The 19,626-nt window shown below is 41.8% G+C and overlaps 1 protein-coding gene across 1 annotated transcript in view; it reads right to left on the reverse strand.

Moving 5' to 3' along the window:
• TUB (TUB bipartite transcription factor) overlaps positions 1-19,626 on the reverse strand; it is a 136,446-nt gene that overhangs the window by 110,339 nt on the left and 6,481 nt on the right. Inside the window, exon 2 of the mRNA XM_054200138.1 lies at positions 2,735-2,824. The gene's annotated coding sequence lies outside the window, so the exon portion shown is untranslated. The remainder of the gene's footprint in view (positions 1-2,734; positions 2,825-19,626) is intronic.

Genomic DNA, 19,626 nt, shown 5'->3' on the forward strand with positions numbered 1-19,626 from the left:
GTTACATGCTGCCTGTTCTTCCTTCTTATAGAGTCACAGAATGGTTTGGGCTGGAAGGGACCTTAAAGATCATCTAGTTCCGACCCCCCTGCCCTGGGCAGGGACACCTCCCACCAGACCAGGCTGCTCAAAGCCCCATCCAGCCTGGCCTTGAACACTTCCAGGGATGGGGCATCCACAGCTTCTCTGGGCAACCTGTGCCAGTGTCTCACCACCCTCACAGTAAAGAATTTCTTCCTCATATCTCATCTAAATCTCCCTTCTTTCAGTTTAAAACCATTACCCCTCGTCCTATCATTACACTCCCTGATAAAGAGTCCCTCCCCAATTCTTCCTCACGAATAAGCTGGGCGGAGGAAGCCAGCCAGGGTTTACTTAGTATTTCATCGGCTGCTTTTCCCCCGCGGCGAAGGGGGGAGCTGCCAGCGTGGTACCGCACGGCGATCGGAGGGGCAGCAGGAGGGCGGCCGGGTCCGCCACAGACCCGCGGGGAGGCGGGCAGCGCCCGGCCGGACAGCCCCGCCGCCAGCAGGCTCCGCCGGCCCGCTCCCGGTCCCTGTCCCGGGGGAGCGCCCTGCCCTCGGCCTCCGCCCGCCCGGCCCACCGGGGAACCCACACGACGAGGCCGGGCCGCGCCGCGCCGCGCCGCCCGGGGGCGCCCCAGCTCCCGTTCCCATGGCAACGGCGCGGCGGCGTTCCCGTGGCAACGCGGCGCGCGCGCGGCCGTTACCGGCTAACGGCCGCTCCCCGGCTAACGGCCGCCGGGCGGGTCAGGCGCTACCGCCGGCTGCCAGAGGAGGCAGGTACCGCCGAAATCCTGCCCGGGCCGCCGGGTCGGGGCCGCGGGTAGCGCTTGAGCCGAGCCCCGCGGCGGCGCCTACCAGCCGGGGCTGCCCCGCAGCGGCCGCCCTTGCTCCACAAGCGCCGAGCGCCGGTTCAGTGCTGCCCGCGGGCCCTTTAAAGAGACACTCTATTAAAGCCTGTAAGTAAAAACGGGAATTCCTAAAGAAACAAATTGCATTGCAGGAGAACACGCTGGCGTGGTGCCCCTTAGAGCCCCTGAGATCCTCGGTTATGGGGTGCAGACATGCAGTGTGCTCCCCTCCCCCTCACACAAGCTCTGCCCACTGGCATCCTTACGAGGACCCCACTGAAGTGCAAACGCCTTAGCAGTAAGTCCCCAAAGCAGTCAACAAGTAAAAAAAAAATAAATAAAATCAATCACAAAACGAGTTACATCTTCCCAGTAACATCTGCTAGTTCTTTCAATTCGGAATTTCCAGTTGCTCTCTGTTACCTCTCTGCCGAGTTGAGAAGAAAATGGACACTAAAAGCCATTAGAAGAGCAAATCCTGGCCTTTATTGAGATAAACCGGTTAATTTTAGCCTTAAGTGACTGTCTTATCACAGCTTTCCCTAACAGCAGCTTTGCTATACAGTTTTAAGTACCTCCTAAATCATATTTGGCGTCTTTCCCCCTCCCAGTAAAGAAGCTGAACTAGTAGTACACTGTACTTTAACAAAGATAGCATCTAGGTTATTCTGTCTTTTGTGGAGAGTCAGTAACACTGAAAAGAATTATAATCTAATAAATTGACCTGCCTAAATTACACATGCATTCATTTCTACCATGTTGGGGTTTTTTAACCATTCAAAAACCCATGCTGATCCAAAGCAGCAAACCACTTCATTCCACACTATGAGCCAGAGATGGCTTTTAGTGTAAGACACTTTGGAGAGTTTACCTCCAGCTCACATGAGGTACTATCCAAAAGCAAAGTGACCCCAACACATCCCGTGGGAACACAAAACCAAGGCAATTCAATATCCATGAAAAGACTTGGGAGCTGCTTGCCTAACTGCTTCATACCACATTAGTGCAGCTAAGTGGCTTCCCTTAAAAAAATGCAGCAAAATAAAAAAAAAAGAACCACAGGTATCCAAGCTTTACCACAATCAGACACGTTAGCCCTGGAGAGCCATTCTGACCTCCTGCCTAAAGAGATTCAGAGTATCGCCCAGGAATTGCTGCGCCAAACCCAATTGTTTGTTGTTAAAATCAAATCTGTCTTCCAGAAAGACAGCCAAGTCTTGATCTCGGGCATGTAGTAACACGTGGGCCATTGCACAATAGAAGATGATGTGCTGCTTCTTACAGCTAGGATGCTTCACTTTGATAGTGACATTAAAATTGCAACAATTAACTCTAATGAAATCGACAATTATGTCTTAATGCAATAACGGGCTGTAACATAATTAAGTAGAAGTTATCTGAGTGCTTTTTCCTAACGTGCACATTCAGGCCTTTACTTTGATCTATAATTTGGCAAGAAAAAGAAAAAATGCAAAGCCAGTGGCTTGGAAAGAGTATCAATAGCACTGCGCACTCAGCTCTCTTCCTCCCCTCCTACCTTTGCTGCACAGCCGATGCTCTCATGAGGCCAGTTTCTTGCTTGAAGCAAGCTGTATTTCCATTTATCTTGCATCAGGAGGAAAACGCCCCCACACTAGAAATCTTTTCAAATACAAAGGCAGAGCTTAGCACTACCTGGTTTACCAGAAGTCAGGAACAGGAGTCTTGGAGCAAGGCACAAGCAGCTGAGGTACCAAAATGCCTCCCGTTACCATGGTATAGAAAAACCTCATTACCCATTAATGAAGTTTTGCTCAGGGCACCATTAGCGCATCATTGGTGTTCCCCACTGAGCCCAGACAAAGCATTTAAATACATTACCAAGGCAGCAGGGAAGTCTGAAACAGACCACGGGCTTCAGCCAAACTTCTGATCCTCAGTGCAGTCCCTCAAGATCCTGCAGTCTTCCTGCTGACCCCGGGAACCAAGAACATAGCAACATATGTTTACCTTTAACTAGAGGAGTTTTACCTTTAACTAGAGTTAGCTTTAACTAGAGGAGAGTTGGTTTGATGCATGAGGAGTATGTATCATTCCCTTTAAAGGGTAGAGAGGAAGCTCACAAAAGTCACAAGCATGGATAACAACATATTTATCCAGATTCTCAGGATACTGAATCTTTCTTCTTAAAGACGGGCTTCTGGTTAAAAAGATCCACTTTCCTATAAAGGCATTCTGCTGCCAGGTTTATGGAGGAAAGCTTGAAAACCACAACCTCTGAAATGTTCAAAGTCTTGGAACAAAAAGTATCTAAACTAATTTTTAAGATCAGATTTTTGAAAAATCCTTACTGCCAATAATTCCCAGACCCACTAATACCGCAGTTTAGCACTAAATTACAATAATTACCATCTAGATGGCACAGTCCAAGAAGAGTTATGAGCTCACAATTTCCCCTGACAGGAAAGAAAGCAAGAACATGGGAGTAACCAAATGGCTAGATCCATTGTGTTTATTTTCTTACAAATGACAAGAAATTTCTGTTGTTTCATTCCCACAAGCCAGTTCTGCTTCACTCTGATTTCTAGGGGCAAAAGGGGGGACTAGAAGGGAAAATTGAGTCCCATCTGCACAGGCATGGCTCTAATCTTAACTGTGTATCTCCTAAGACAAATAATCACATAGTCTTCACCATATCTGGAGTGACAAGCTCAAAAGACGTATGTCTCACTCAGAAGCGGCTCCATTCTGTTTTCAGGCACTCACATCATATACTTTGAAATAACAAGAGCTCTAGTTTGGACTGTGAGCAGTTTCCAGTGCGCCCCAGAAACCACTTAGTGCTACAGCCAGCCCAGCCCTGCTCTTTTGGAAGATGGATATTCACATTTACAGTCACCTGCCATTCAGTGTGTTCCAGGGGCCAGGGCTAGCATGACCAACAATGGCAGAGGAAAAGTATCAGTTAAATGGTTTGCCTCTTCCTTGTGTTAGGCTTGATCCCTTTTTAATGGGTTATTACCTCCTCTCCTTGGATTGTAACGGTTCCAGTAATGGGGATGCGTATATTCCACCCTTCACTAGCATATCTGATAAAAGCTTTTTGTGCTAATGCCTTCATCCAGTAAAAACTGTTTTTCTTTGAATTGTGTGCCAGAAGGCTGATTCTTGGCACGGCTGAGTTATTTTTTTTATCCCAACAACAAAGTCTTGTGTATCTGAATATAGATAAACACATGAATATATACACATTGCTCTTTAATATTAGACTTGATAATCTGAGGGGAAAATTGGATGGTGAAATATTCTTGGCTGCTCCTCACACTGTTCACTTTACGTCTTCTACTGGCTGCTGTCAGAAAAATTAGTGGACTAGTCTGACCTCTGCCCTGACCTGAAACAACCCTAAATCTTTAGAAACCAGGACTCCCAAAGCTTCTATTTTGAGCACTATCTTTGCCCGCCCCCCCCCTTTTTTTTTTTTTTTTAAACAGAAATGGAGGTACTAAATGGGAGATTGAAGAAATCCATTCCCCATTAAAAATAAATAAAGTCATTGCAGTTAACATGTACAAGTCTGAAGGATGCAAGACAGAGGGAAGGAAAAAGGCCGTTCCATTGTAAAATCCACTACAGTTTCTGTATTTCCACAAATTCTTTGCCATAGACTCTGTCTCAAAGCTGAGATACTATTTTTGTAGTTTAGCCCATGAAAAAGAAAACTGTAAACATAGCACAAAGCATGCACACAACTGTAACTGCAGAAATACAAAATTCCTCTAAAAGTAAGCTGATACGGTGATGCAGCTAACATTTGCAGCACTCGCTAGCACAGCGGATGTGGTTTCGAGAGACATTTATTCCACATTCAGAAACTTGCAGAGAAGTCTCTCGGAGAACCAGCACAGAGCAAGGCTAGTACACCCTGCCTTCCCCAACTGTTCTGAACGTCCTGCCGACTACTGTTATGAGCATCTACACAGCAAAGCAGTTTTCTGAGAGTACTGGGCATTATCCATGGATCTCGTAGCATTCCAGGTAGTCAATCGTCTCTTTTATGGGCAAAGAAGTTAGAACACAGGCACTCAGCAAAAGGCTCAAAGTTAATCAGAAAACCAGTGACTAGGTCAAGAATGTAAGAAAGAGTTATAAAATCGGTCCCAGATGATCTTTTGTTTTCATCTGGAAGTACGCACTCAAGGCTTGCCTTTGAAGTATTGTGAAATTCTATTTGACTTCGACCTCAGATACATTGTGCTGAAATTATAAGCATTTCAAGGGCCTAAAATTCAACATTTGTTTTCAATTTGTCCACCTAGATCTTGTATCGTTTAATTCATTAACCTTAAGAATTAGGAATAGGCACACCTTTCAGATTACATTCCTCCGTCCTCTCAGTGTACACCTTCAGAAAACAATCCCTGTGTATATAACAGATCAGTGTCAGGGTGATAAAAAGCAGAACCGTAACAAGTTTTTTGTGTGCGTGGCTCTTGGCATAGTAGAATTTACACACAATTCTCAAAAGAGAATGAACTTGTACAGTCAAAACACACAAAATGACACGTTAATAACTGCTAAGAACTTGAATCTACTGTGGTGTGATACTTGTAAAAACTAATGTAGACTTTTTATATGAAGATACAAGTGGTACTTAAGCTGACTTAATTTTAAGACATATGTTTAAAATACCACTTTTTTTCGTCATATTTAACAAAAGAACACCTGAAAAATGCTAGTCATCAATATTTTTTTCATTAGAAGAAAGGTACAGCTAAGGAAAATTCAAATTCTCTATTGCAGTAACTATAGTTTTGTGTTCCATCAGAGCCTGTCAAGCAGAACTTAATATTTTTCATTTTAAATTATTTGTAGCTGAATACTTCTCGCATTAGCTTATTTTAGTCACCATACAGAACAGTAACCTCAAGATGGCGATATTTCTCCCTTTTTGGAGGCTGAGTTTACAGGTGGTATTAGTGCAGGAAGCATCGTCCTTCATTCTGAAGGCAGTAGGGTGGAATTTCTTTATCTTTGAGCACATTAAGGTGTAGCTGTCGCCCAGAAATTTCTGCATACCCCTCTGATAAAGGTTCTTAACTGTCATTATCAAGTCTTGCACCTTACAATAAAAGTGAACTTCAGCTAGAAAAATCATACAATTTCCAATTAATGAGAGCTTTCTGAAGTGTTTGTTTTCGCTTCGTAATCTGAAGTCCAAAAGCCAATCTGTTTTTTTTGCAATTTCATCCAGGGTCCTTTGTTTGTCATACTGAAAATGATTCACAGAACAAAACTAAAAAAAACAAGTCAGGTATTTTTCCTTACTTGGAAATATACTTAGAGTAAACCCCCCAAAATCTGCAAAGAGACATTCTGCTCAAACTAAAAAACAAACAAAAAAAAAACCCCAAACCAACCAAACAAAAAAATTTTCCCAAACTTTATAGCTGAATACTAAGCAACCATTTCAAATCAGAGGACAACAGCTATTACCAAAGTTCATTTCAGTTTTCCTTTCGAATAAACACTGCCTCGAAGGTATTTGGTGGCATTTGTGCCTCCTGTAAGGCACACGTGAACAAAAAATACCAAAATGTAAAAAACTTTTACCAAAATCCCCTTTTCCTGACTCCGTCATGCTGTCCAAGACTTTTCTTGAATTTTATAATTCCATCTAGCATTAGGCTTCACATCTACCAAAACACACTCCTCTAAATTACTCTCTGCCAAAGCTAGAAAGCCTTTACCTTTTTCCATGCTTCAAGAGCGCAGCACCACACAGAAACACTCCTGTCAAACAAATACTGTCCCATTTCTGAATTTTCATTAAATAGTAACAAAGGGAAACAAATTTATGAATGGTTTAAAATAGAACATGATCTGTCTACAGCTTTTGCACAGCTTCTTCTATCACCTTTGGCCCTTCATACTGTCGTGAAGGGCAGTAGCCCTCAATGACCTTTGGCTACGCTACTGGTGAGCAACAAAGCACTTTTTTTCTGGTTCTATAAGAAAGCAGTCTTTATGGGAGGTTAGCATTTCTGTAACACACAGGATTTCAAAAACTTATTGGATACTGAGAAAAAAAAGATTATTATTAGATCTGAGAGAGGAGAGAACTGTTCTTGTGAACCCCTCCAAGCCACAGGCAAGCCAAGCCTGAAGAGTTTTGCAGGGAAGATGAATTCTTTACAGTGAGGGTCTTCACTGGTGCTTCAAAGGTTTCCACTGACAAAGGGCGACAACAACAACAGGCTATGTTCTGGAGCATCCACGTACAAACCATGAGATTGTGAGTCAAATTTGTGCAAAAGAGATATGAAAGAGAGAGTTTTATTTCAAAACCTTATTTTCAGGCAGCTCCTACTGTGAGCAATGAATGTTACACAGCTAGATTTGGGCATGAGATACAGACTAGTTTTCTCCAGGAGCTGATTCAGCTAGAACTCAAGTGCTGGAAACGTAGAATTCTGGAGTTTCCAAGGTCTGTTTGTAACCTGGTGTCTGTCTGCAGGTTGTTCCTGTTCCTTGTACAAGGGCTTACCCTATCAAACACCCTCGAAAGGAATTGCCACCTCTGCTCTTCTGAATATTTTTGCTGTTCCTCTGTTAGCAGTTGTCTTTTTGATTCACTGTGAACTGCCTGTGTTAACCTTCCTAATGGTGAGAAGGCCATCTTTTGCACTAGAAGCAAACAAAATTTACTCAAGCTGCCACCAAACAGTATGGCTTTATAGCTGTCATTCTCACTTGGCCTTACGAGGCACACATTCAAGGAAGTCTATTGCCTGATCATCTTTTGTCGCCTGTGACAGTTTCACAGCTTTTCTTAGCTCAAGTCTAGCACTGACACAAGCCATCTTCCTTATTTTAAAACAGTATGCTATACTATACAGGCTTTCAGGTGCTTACATGGATGTGGTGTTATTCAGATGATTTCTGGCATAAGGTGTTAGGCTCTCTGCCTTCACTTGAGTGTTTCTAGTACAAATTAGTAAAATTGCCTTCAAGTCCTGAAGAGATTTAGGAGCTTGCCTTAGCTAAAGATTTTTTTTGCTTAAGGTTTCAGCTTAAGGTTGCTCTTAATAACATGACTGTGAACTGTTTGAAGAAATGAAGTATGCTTGCAATGTAGCAAAACTGTTGGAAAAGGACACTTGGGGCTAGCACCATGTCAGGAATACTTAGCTTGTTTAAGGACCTGATAAAATACTTGGCAGGATCAAGACAAAGAACCCAAAAGAAAGAAGCTTCATTAGTTCAATCATAACCCATTTGTCTCTTCAGAGCCACTCACAACAGCACAAAAGCTCGCTTCACTCGGGCGATGTTGATATCATGTTCTGCTATGGGCAAAACAGAGGAAGAGCAGTAATCCCTGCTTAATACAGTCGATACTTTTAAAATAGCAGTAAGAAGATAAAAAAGGTGAGTCAACAAACACAACAGGTTGATTCAGAAAATTAAGCAACGTAAGGATCAAGGGCTGCTTCAGGATTATTAGCAACAACCTGGATTCATTCCACCTGTGTTTATGTGGCTCAAGGGATCTGAGTTGGGGAATAGTTCTTAGGTGGACTGAATTGGCCCTTGAGCTATGCATCTCTCATAACTACATGTGAAGCTGAAGGCAACTACTTTTCTCACTTGGATGAGGACAGACCCAGACTTTAACATATGTATTTCTCAGTCTCCAAAGCTTCTCAAGCCTAACTGCAGTGTAAGTTACTGACTGTTCCAAAACTACTGCACAAAGTAGTCATGCTCTGGTGTATCAACAGACTCAGGATGCTCCTCACCTCACCAGCATAAGCCCATTGAAAATAACAGCAAACGTCTTCTTTGTGAGAAGGAAGACATCCCAACACTGAGCAGCCATCTAGTCTGTAGGCACCCAGTACTATTTCTGTGATGTTCCACTATGGATCTGGTCATGGTACTGGAGGTAATTCTATCACCTGAATCACCACAATTAGACCTGAACTTTACCAAAATAAAAGTAACTCCTGAGTTTCCTGATTCCTTAGCTTTATACTCTTGGTTTGATTCTTATTGCTACCAATTTGCAGACTCATATGTAACACAGTTTAAACATCTTTAGATGTCATTAATGTAAAAGAAAAAAAAAAACAAACCAAGAAAATATAAACCAAAATACAGCAACAAAAAACACATTGGATATAGTGTTTTCATATTCAACAGAACAGAACACACATCTAGGACAATGGGGAATGACAGAAAAGGAGCAATGTTGTTCAGACGTGGGTAACAGGCATTTCTCTTGGGTAGACAATGTCTGATTAGTAATGCTTTTGTCCTTGCATCACACCGTGCTGCTTCTACTCTCCTTGCAGGCATCTCTTAAGTCCTTTCATTTAGGAAACTGTAACTGCCTTTCCTCCCATTTGCAGCTTCCCAAATGTTTCTCCCTGTCCGGTGGGCTTTTAAACTCTAGGTACCTCAGTGGACTTTATTAGGAATGTTTGAATTTTTATTAGAAAAAAAACCTGTTTCTAATTTGATGTCTGCCAATCCACAAAAAAACCCACAAAAGAACCATTTGTCTTGAAAAACATAGGCAGAAGAAAGTCCTCTATTTGAGGAGATGCTATGGAGAAACTATAATAACAATTAAAAGTCAATTACCCAAGAGTGCAATTTAGAGAGACATCACTGGAAAAGTTGCTTTAATTAGTGTATTTGTTATATCTGTTGCTATGCTTATACTGCAGATGCGCCTTCTGCCATGTAGTGTCTAACAGCAAGGACTCCACATGGGGACTGGACCCAGGGAGTCGTGGGTTGTGGGGAGGGTTTTTTGTTTTTGTTTTTTGTGTAAAAACAAAACAAAGGTGCAACAGTTTTCACTATCTAAGCTTGAGCCCTGGGGGGCTAGCTGAAAATCTTTATGGAACATTTGAAATGGAGACATGTAAGGAATGGAGATCAAAAAACAACATCTATCTGGGGAACAGAGCTCTTTACGTAACTTGCAAAAGAATTTCATGCTTCTCTAGTGCAAGCAACAATGCCTACTGCATGGCATGCAAAAGCAGAGAACCCGCACTCACAGAGGCAGCTAGTGAGGAATCACCTCCTCGAGAACTGGATCCAACACTCTGGCTGCTATCTTACCAGTGCCAAGTAAGTGGGGATAAACATCTCCCCTGGTCTGCTTGGGTATGGTCCTTCTAATGCTGCCCAGAACACAGTTCGCCTTATCTGCAACGAGAGCAAACTGTTATCATAGCTTCTTGTCACCAGAGCTGATATTCAGCTTACAGAGACTGGGACAGACCAGTCTTTCCTGAAAAACAGCCAAGGAGTAGGTGGGCATGGGATAAGGTCTACTCTAAATGATGCATGATTTGAATCCATTCCCAGTGTAGCCCAACCACCAGCACCGGCTGGTGTCTGGCCCTGGAGCTGTACCGAGAATATTTAAAATCGTAGTCTTCTTATGTAATGACGGTGCTATCTCTTAGCTACTTTGTATGCTGAGGAAAGGCAGGCACTCAGCTGTTCAGAAAGCAAGGCTGGAGTTCAATTTGCCCAGCTTCTGTATGCTCTTGAAATATTGCCCTATGGTTAGTAGGCTTGTGCCAACAGAACCGAATCCCGTTTGCTCTTTACTGTGAGGCGTTTCCCGCATCCCTTGGCTAAATGCTCACTCTTTCTTCTGCCTCCTTTGCTTCAGGCTCCAGCCAACTGTCATCTCCCGGGAGCCAAACATTTACTGCATAAAAAACCCAACACAACTAACCCCTCTCAGTGGTTCTGTCAAGGCAACTGCTGCCTTTCAAGATGATTTCACTGACTAATTAAGCATGGAGACACACCAGACTGCCAACACTGAATGGTGGCTGCAGCATCCATCACTCCAGCAGGATTCAATCTAATGGGCTAAAAGCTACAGTTTGAGAGCCCAGAACAGCTTGTTCACTGAAATGGAAAACCCATTGTTTACTGTGCTCCAAAATTCCCCAAGTTATAAAGAGAGAAAACAAACAAAGTCCTACCTTCTCCAGCTTTGAAAACATTAATTATGAACTACCAAGAGAGAAAAAACACCTGCTCCCCTTTTATCATTAACATTTTATGTATTACACCTTTCAGTTTCCTTCCAGACATTAAAGCTCCCAAGGTCCCTCAGAGGTAGTTAAAAGGTACATGGCCACCCTAAGTCCCGTTTGCCAACAAAAACATTTAATCTGTTGTTTCCACTAGAGTTAAAATTTGTTTTCCACGCACATGTATGCTCGGCTTCCTTTGTGCATGTGTATTTTGGATAAAGTGGCTTCCCCATGTGTTTGGTAGAGTATTTTCCTTCCTGTTGACTGAGTAGTTCGTACAGAAACTTGATGCGGAAAATGACTGTGAATTGTAAGATGTTATTTGTATGGCTTCTTACTTTCTGCAATGACTTAGATCATTGTGAAGACCCTGAGAAACAGGTCAAAATATAAATTGCATTTAGTTACGCAAAGTGTAAGGCAACTAGACCAAAAAGAAAAAGAAAGTAAGTCAGGAGCAAGGATGCTATGTATCAAAACAACTTGTAGTGCCCCACATAGCTCCATGCTCACAATCTCACCCCAACACCTGAATTTGAAAAAATTTTCTCCTCTCATGGGGAGGAAATAAAGTCTCCTAAACAACAACACAGATAACACTACTTATGTTTATTAAGGGCAATAGATTGTAAGATTAAGATTGTAATTGGCCATGCTTATCCTGATCAAATGAGTACCTCTGAACACATTTGTCATAACAAAAATCTCAGAGCAGACATTTGTTTTAATGAAAATATTTTCAGACTAAAGGAGGGAGGAAGAGTTTCAATTACCCTATTTGGCATATAGGACTAGAAGGCAAATTACTGTAAGTACATTTAAGTTGCAGCTCTATTCAAAGAAAAACACCATTGATGTTTACAGAATATGCAAGGGAAGTTTCATGAAGTACTGAAATCTCACCTCAGTGTATAATTTCAAATCCGTTTAGACAGGTACAATATTACAAAAGTGCATTTTTGATTCATCAGAGCCAAAGATTTTACAATGTGGGAAAAAAAACCCCTTACAACCTATTTTACATTCATATCCCAAATGAAATGGCAAAGATAAATAGAATAACTTAATTCTTGAGCTAGTAACATTGGGTTAAACTCCATTGGAGTCAACCTCTAATGCTGACATTGGGCTCTGATAGCTGAGGAAATAATTAGTGAATTTAGACTTTTAAGAGAAAAAAATCAGAAAACTTCAGCAGAAATATCATGTTTATAAGGGTCTATTTCTAAGAAGATAGCCAAAGAACAGTTATGTGGATTGGTCAGGTTTTCACCCTAGACTGACTATTAAAAAAAATAAAAAATAACTCAACCTATAGAAGTTATGCAGAGCTAAAGGCTATTTTGAACATCTCCTGCAATGGATTACTTTGTTATGAGAATTTTAAGTAACATTTAAATGTGCTAAAGTGACAGACTCCTATCTACCTTTTTTCAATTGGGACCCTTATTCCCAGTCACAATTTTGCAGTCAGAGAGAGTAACCAATGGTGTCACTACAATAGGCAGTTAGAAAAGTGCTGCTACGCTGGAGAAGGGTCAGGACAGGGTCTGTACCTGGGGACACGTGGGAGCATGAGACACCATCGACCAGACAGGGAGCAAAGCCAACTAAGCTTCTGCAGAAAACAACATAACCAGGAAGACATCAGAGAATACCTGTAAGAAAGTAGTTTTGACTGAACTTCCCTCTGTTCCAGCCTTTCCAAATCTGTTTCAGGATTTGGATGCAAAGCAGCATGCTATAGGATGTATTCACATCCTTCCGCCCTCCCAGTAAGGGCTGCTTTTCCAGTGCTTCCAGCCAATATTAGACAAGAAAGTGCTATTTGTTATGCTGGCTTCTAACACCAGATCTCCACACTAAAGCATCTGTGTGCAGCATTACCATGCTTTTGTTATTTCATCCACATTCCCGATCAAGTTGCAAGAGCCATTAAGCACAAATTCATCCCTTGCAGACCTCACTACAGGCAGTCTTTTTGCAGGTGAGCTCACAGCACAAAAATATACTGCTGATTCACAAGCATCAACATTGCATTAATCAACAGCTAGAGTATTTTTCTATACTTTGTACAGCCTCAACAAATAGAAAGTCTGGAAACACACACAGCAGAAATGACCAAATCGCTGATATAAGCTCCAAACACTCTTTACACCTGTGCCAACACCACATCTCATAAGGACATATCTTCATGGCCTGAAGTACCTCCCTCTTAGCAGTGTTTTTCCACCTTAGTTAATTAACACCTGTTAGATAACCAGAAATAGAAAATGCTTGGAAGCTGCCCGCATCTGTTTACTAACCCCAGTCTTTGACAAAAATATAGAACTGAACTGAGTAAGTTGTTTTCTACAGTAAAACAAAGATATCTTCTCTTCACTGAGTTTATATCATGTAATTAAATCATGATGGGGAGGGGAGTTTCTTTAAATAAATAAATTCTTAAAAGGCATAAGCATAAATTCCATGCAAACCTAGAACATCTAAATACAGAAAAATACCTTGTCCGGCAAAATCATCTGTTTTCTCCAACGATTTTTGCTGCTAAATCATTTTTCCAAAGAATGATATGGTATAGCATAATATTTCTTAAATTTGCGTTCCCCAAGAGACTGCAGACAATCTCTGAAGTAGGATACAGCCAAACAGTCCAGTTGTTCTGAAAGTCTGAGCTTTTATATATAAGCCATTCACCCCTACAGCCAGTCACCCTCTCATGATACCCTCACAGGACACAGGATAAAAGGGTTATCTAGCTCTATTTTCCTGTAAAAGTTTCCTTTCCATAATTTCCCGTGAGCATTTCTCACCTACAGAAGTTTTTCTTGTTAAGTACTCATACCTATCTGATCAGTGATACAAAGCAAACGTGTTCATACCATAACCCAAACAGAAGTTACATCCCAAAATTCAAGCTCAAATAAACATTTACTTGCAGAGCAAATTTGTATTCTCTTCCTCTAAAGAGAGACTCAATCAGTTGGCTTCTTCCCAAGAAATAGCAGTGGCCTTGACCAGTTCAGCTGGGATTAATTTAAGGAGCATGATAAAGCATGGTCAACTCGAGGAGCATTTGGTTCTGGAATAGCCCTGTGTGTGTTACTGCAGAATGGTGTGAGGAGACAGATGCTCAGCTGCTATATATTGCTATTTGTCTGGAAAACATTGAAATCAGGGCTGCAACATACTGGAAATCTAATTGTTGTTTCCTTAATCAAGATCAATAGCGTTTGGGCATTTTATGTCTTTTGATCCTAGTTTAGGAACACACTAAATTGCGTGATTTAAGGTCTACTAGGTCAGAAACAGGTTTGATGATTGCTGTGGTGAGCTAGGCCTACGTCCTTACTTGCTATGACATCGAAGCCTATTTCAATCACCTGCCTGCTGACACCAGCTGTATTTCACAAATTGTTGTCTATGCTTTGATACCCTAGTTTGAGCATGAACACAGACACTTCAGCTCCTCATGCTTCTCTCTATTAGAGAATGCCTAAATGCCTGTGTTTTATAACCACAGGGAAAAAAGTACTGGGATAACTTTACTGTTGCATTTGTAAAATTCTCATTACTATCAAAGCAGAGCAGATGTTTTTGCCAGCTTAGGTTTATTGAAGTTGACTAGCAAATGTTCAATTAAAAAAGGTCATTTCCATGGTTGTGTGCAATGCTTAATGCAAATGAAGTAGCACACTGAAGTTGCTGTGTGGAGAAAATGAGTTCAATTTCACTGATAATAGACAGTAACCAACAATCCACTGGTAAACAAAAACACTGCCCTGTCACTAACAGAACACAGCAGGGTATTGCGCTAACCCTGAACCTGTTTAGGTGTTTATTTAAGCTTGCAGAGATGATAGGACAACACAAGCATACAAATCTTCATGCTTATATGGGTAGTTATTTGAGCTAAACACTGTGAGGCACAAAGGCATACTGCTGGCAGACAAGAAGCAGGGATGGCTGTTCAGGAACCAGTCCTCTTTGCTCACAACTGCGTCCATGCCCACAGGCATTCTTGGGACACGCTGGTCCTGGGTACCTCCCCACTTTGCCAGTATGGAAACATTGCATTTTACTACATCTTTTTGTCAGGATCCACATACTTCACTGGTTCCCCATCAGATGGAAGAGCCTTCCCAGTCTCCCCGGCCTGCTCACTGAGCGCAGCGCTCTCAGCTGCCAGGCCTAGGCAGGATTTAAAACACACAAGAATTAGAGATTTGCTCTAAGGTGGCTGAAAACTGACCCTAAATTTTATATTAGGATTCATTGGATGGCATCAAGACAGCAGAATATTACCTCTGTGAGAACAAACATAACATCTCTACATCACTCAATTTAAAAAAGCATAATTTTTGGTGTGTCCTTTAAAATAACCCTTAGCTCACTCTGCTGATGTAATGAAGTCAGTCCAACATTTTAATGTCAAAAGCAGTTTTGGATAAAAAATCCCTCTCCCTCCTCCAGTCTTAAGGAAAAAACAATCAAGTCTCTAGGAACAAAATCAATAACAACATTAAAGGAGGGCTGGCTGGTGGAGCATGTAAAGACGGTTTGGAAATTAGATTTTACTTTAATGCCAAGAGACTAGGCTACTACCACTAACATAGGAGGTATTCAATTTCTTCCCAGCCATAACTGAATGCACCAAATTGCAACACTAGCATAGCATGACTTTGATAAACGTTAAGGTATTTTTCATGTAAGTTACTCAAATCACTGATGCATTTGAAGTATAGGTACTGTCTGAAAACAGCAAATGAACACTTACCAAGGAAAAATCAGTGCTGAAATGCAAAATCAGGCAACTTTATATGACTAGCTGGCCTTCCAAAAATTAGCCTTTGGCATTTAGTCAGCCTAACAGCAAGTAGGAAAATGCCCTCGGTAATACAGAAGGCAGGATTTCTTGACCCACAGTCTCACTCACCCCACAGCTTTTTGTTTCTTATTATTCCTGAGAGAGGCATGTGAGCTAATTGCTGGCAGAGATTCTGCAACAACATGACGCACCACTGCCCACCTGTAGGAGTTAACATCTCCTGCAATAGCTGTAGCAATCACCAAAGAGTATATTCGCATTGTTGGATGAGCTTTCTGCCTCCTTATATCAGAGACAAGAACTGAAAGACACATGGGCCAAGATTCAGCAGTTCATTAATTTGCTGGTCTCTGATAAAAGCGCTGTGCCCTGACCCTAGTAAAAGAAGTAAATATGGGTATTTTTCTTGTATTCCCATAAAGCCATCAGAACTTCAGCTAATACGCAGTCTGTGCTTATATGACTTTACAATTCTTTTTTTCTGTCCCTCTCTCCAGACCACGGATCTGTTACAGGAATCTTTTTGCATGGCTGTTCTTACAATGTGGAGGGCAACAGAATCCAATCCCACAGCTGAGATTTCTTGCCCCTACAAGAATTAAAGTGTTAATTAACAAAAGCAAGGATAAGAGCACTGTTAAAACCGACGCATCTAAGTCTTAGCTAGGAACAGTATGGTATAGCAGACTTGTTAATATTAAATGTTTCCTCCCATTTTCTTGCCCACTAAGCAAGAGAAACATTTTAAAGACTCCAGTCCCAGCGGAACAGATGGGGAAACATACTAATTCCCTCTTGGCGTTTAAACACAAAGCAAGACAATTCACCTTTTTGCTGCTTTGGGGCTTCATTCTCACCCCTCCCTCCGTTGTTAGAGCTCTCCTGTGATGGATTAAGTGAGATGTTCCCCATGCATCAGTCTCCAGAAGAGTTGCCAAGGATTATTTCCTTTTTGAGCTTCTTCTCTTCCAGCACTCATACTGTTTCTGTGCACTGTTTTAAACACATCTCTATTCTGCTTTCTATTTTAATGCACAGTATTCAGTCTTTTAGCTAGTGATTAACATTAAGATCCCAGTATCTCCTCAGGGTGCATCCTTCCCTGCCAGGGAATCAACAGTGAGAGGCCATTCATCCCACCTGCTCCTTTGAGGAGAGCAGGACTCGGTCCTCCTCCATGACCAGTCCTTTAAGAGACACATCTGATAAAAACAAGCACCCCTCCTGCCTACCCACCCACACCGTGATGTATTCCCCTTTTTTTTTCTGTTATGCTCTGTGTGGCTTCCACTGGCAGGGGCAACATAGCACATATGCTGTGTAATGGAAAAGCAGTATATGCAGAAAGTTTGCTAGTTCTTTGACAGGCAAACACACTCGTCGACTGAATACCACTAAGAACTCAAGTCAGAGCAAGTGGTGGTCAAAGGGGACGCTGGGTACTTTTTGGCCACAATGTACCCTCAAGATGATAGAACAAGTCCTACCTTTTTTCTGCTTGCATTCATCCCTATTCATACGCAAAAGGCAGGAAAGCAAGGCCAGGCTACATGTAATCATTAATTCTTTTTATGTATATATGACCCATGCAATTATCAAAGAGATTTAAGACAAAAATACTTGTTTGACACCTGTTTGGGTGAGTCTGAAATAACCATGGATGGGAGCATAATCTTGCAGACTTGGTCCTGCTGGGCTATGAGCAGTGCTGTAATTCCTTTCCCTTCAAATACAGGGCCATCAAATTCCTCTGGAACTGCCCTGAATAAAAAAGTGAGTGCTTTTCTGGTCTGGACCCAGGCTGCAAGTCAAAGGGGCAGAGAAGGAAAGGTGTCTTTCCTTCTCTGGGACAGCAAGATATGCTTCCACCTCGTGACTGTTACTTGCTGATGCTGGAAGAATCCGCTGGGAGTGAAGGAGCACATGAAGGCACTTAAAAAAACCCCTATGAGCTAGAAAGGAGACACATTACCCAGCAGTGCCGAATCCCTCTCTGTCCCCCTCTGGTTGTGTTTCTTCCCCAACTCTGACAGGTTCAATAGCTGGAGAACGAGCACCTTTTATTGTCTACACAGAGATTTCCAGGTAAGAGTCTCATCGGTTTCAATTATTATTTCAGTGGGAATTTTATAAGCTATAGAGAACAACACTTGTCTGCTTGAAGTCTGGATAGCTGCAAGAAAAGTGCTAACCGTGAGTTATTCACATTTATTAGTCTCTAAATCATTTCACTGTCTCATCAAAAGTACTAGGTTAGAACATGCCTCTATATTTACTTATAGAGCTCCTTTCATCTCAAAGGGATTACATCAGCAAATGCTGACATGCAGCTACCCCTGGGGTGTTACTCTGTTTCCATAAAAGCCACGGAAAGACTAATAGCGCAAAGTGTGAAACCCAGTGAGAAGAGCAGAAGAGTTGTGCAGGCTCGGGCCAAGGGGCTGCCTAGCTCAGTATCCCGTCTGCAGCAGAAGCAATACGTAGACACCCAGAGGAAAGAATGAATAAGGCAAAGACATGTCTTAAAAGAAAAAGTATACTTTTCCAGCCTTCAAGTATTTTCAGTTTGGGGCATTTCCCGAGTCAAATCTCCTCCTGAATCTGTATAAGAGACCTTTGCATCCACAGCTTTCTTTGTCAAGTAGCTACACATCTGTCGCCTGCTGTGCAAAAAACTACTTCCTTTTCCTTGTTTTGATCATGTCTCCCATTAGCTTCATTTGCTGACTCCTAGGTGTTGTACTAGAAAATAATTTGAGGCTTAAGGACACACTAAAAATGGGAGGGGAGAGCAAAGCTCATCATGTGTAGGGTTCTCTTTTTTTTTTTCTACCAAATAAGAGAGAAAAGCAGACCTTGCCAAACCCCCCAAACCCTTTGAAAGCAACTATTTGTATAGAAATATTATGCTTTCTTAAAATACCAATGGAAAAAGAATGATGTGGGAAACCCCCCTTCAATTACTTGAGCTGAAGTTTGGACAAAATGTTGCTTTTAACAGCCTCAGACACGGTGAGGTTTATTTTATATTCAGAATAATTGCCCAGAATCCCAAATAAAACAAGTTGTCCCTTACACCCCCTTCCAAATGCCGGGATATGGATTCACTGCAGCTGACAAGAACGCCACTTCTTGACCCACACAGCAACCCACCCTTCCTTCCTCCCTCCCTCGTTCCTTCCTCCCTTCCTTCCTTCCTCTCCCTCTTCCTCCCTCTGCACCAGAAGAGTGAGTTTCAGTTCAATGGGCTTTACAGATAGGCCTGCCATAAACTTGTAAGCACTAAGCTGCTGGATTGTTTACCTGCTGGCACCTTCAACTACCTCTTGACTGCATCATGAAACCAAAGTTTGCTAGAAAGAGTTGCAAATGCTCCAGCTAAAAACTTTCTGGCAGCACATTCTGTCTGTAATGACAAGAGCTGTTTATTTCAATTAGAAAAATAAATGAGTTTTTCTGCTTTAGGTTTGAGCATTACGGAAGGACTTGGAGATCTCAGGAGAATCAAAATATGGATATTAATTATTTTATATATTTCAATATGGCGCCTCTAGTCTTCGAAGAGAAAATTGGCACCACTTTTTTCCCCCTATGAATAGGGGTGTTATCTTAATTTTGCAGGGAATGCGGATTACATTCCATATTACATTAGTTGCTATAACACCGTCTTGCGTTAAGTATGTGCAGAAGACATAAATGATAGATGCCTTGAAGCGTAGACTAGATTTTAGAATATTTCATCCTTCCACTTTACGTTCAGCAAATTCCTTACATCTCAACTTGTAACTTGACTTAGTTGATAGGCTACTACATCCGACAAATTATACTCCTACACCTAACTTTTCTTTACATAAGAAGTTTTCTGCTAG

This window comes from Rissa tridactyla, chromosome 4 (assembly GCF_028500815.1).
Source record: "Rissa tridactyla isolate bRisTri1 chromosome 4, bRisTri1.patW.cur.20221130, whole genome shotgun sequence".
NCBI classification, from domain to species: Eukaryota; Metazoa; Chordata; class Aves; order Charadriiformes; family Laridae; genus Rissa; species Rissa tridactyla.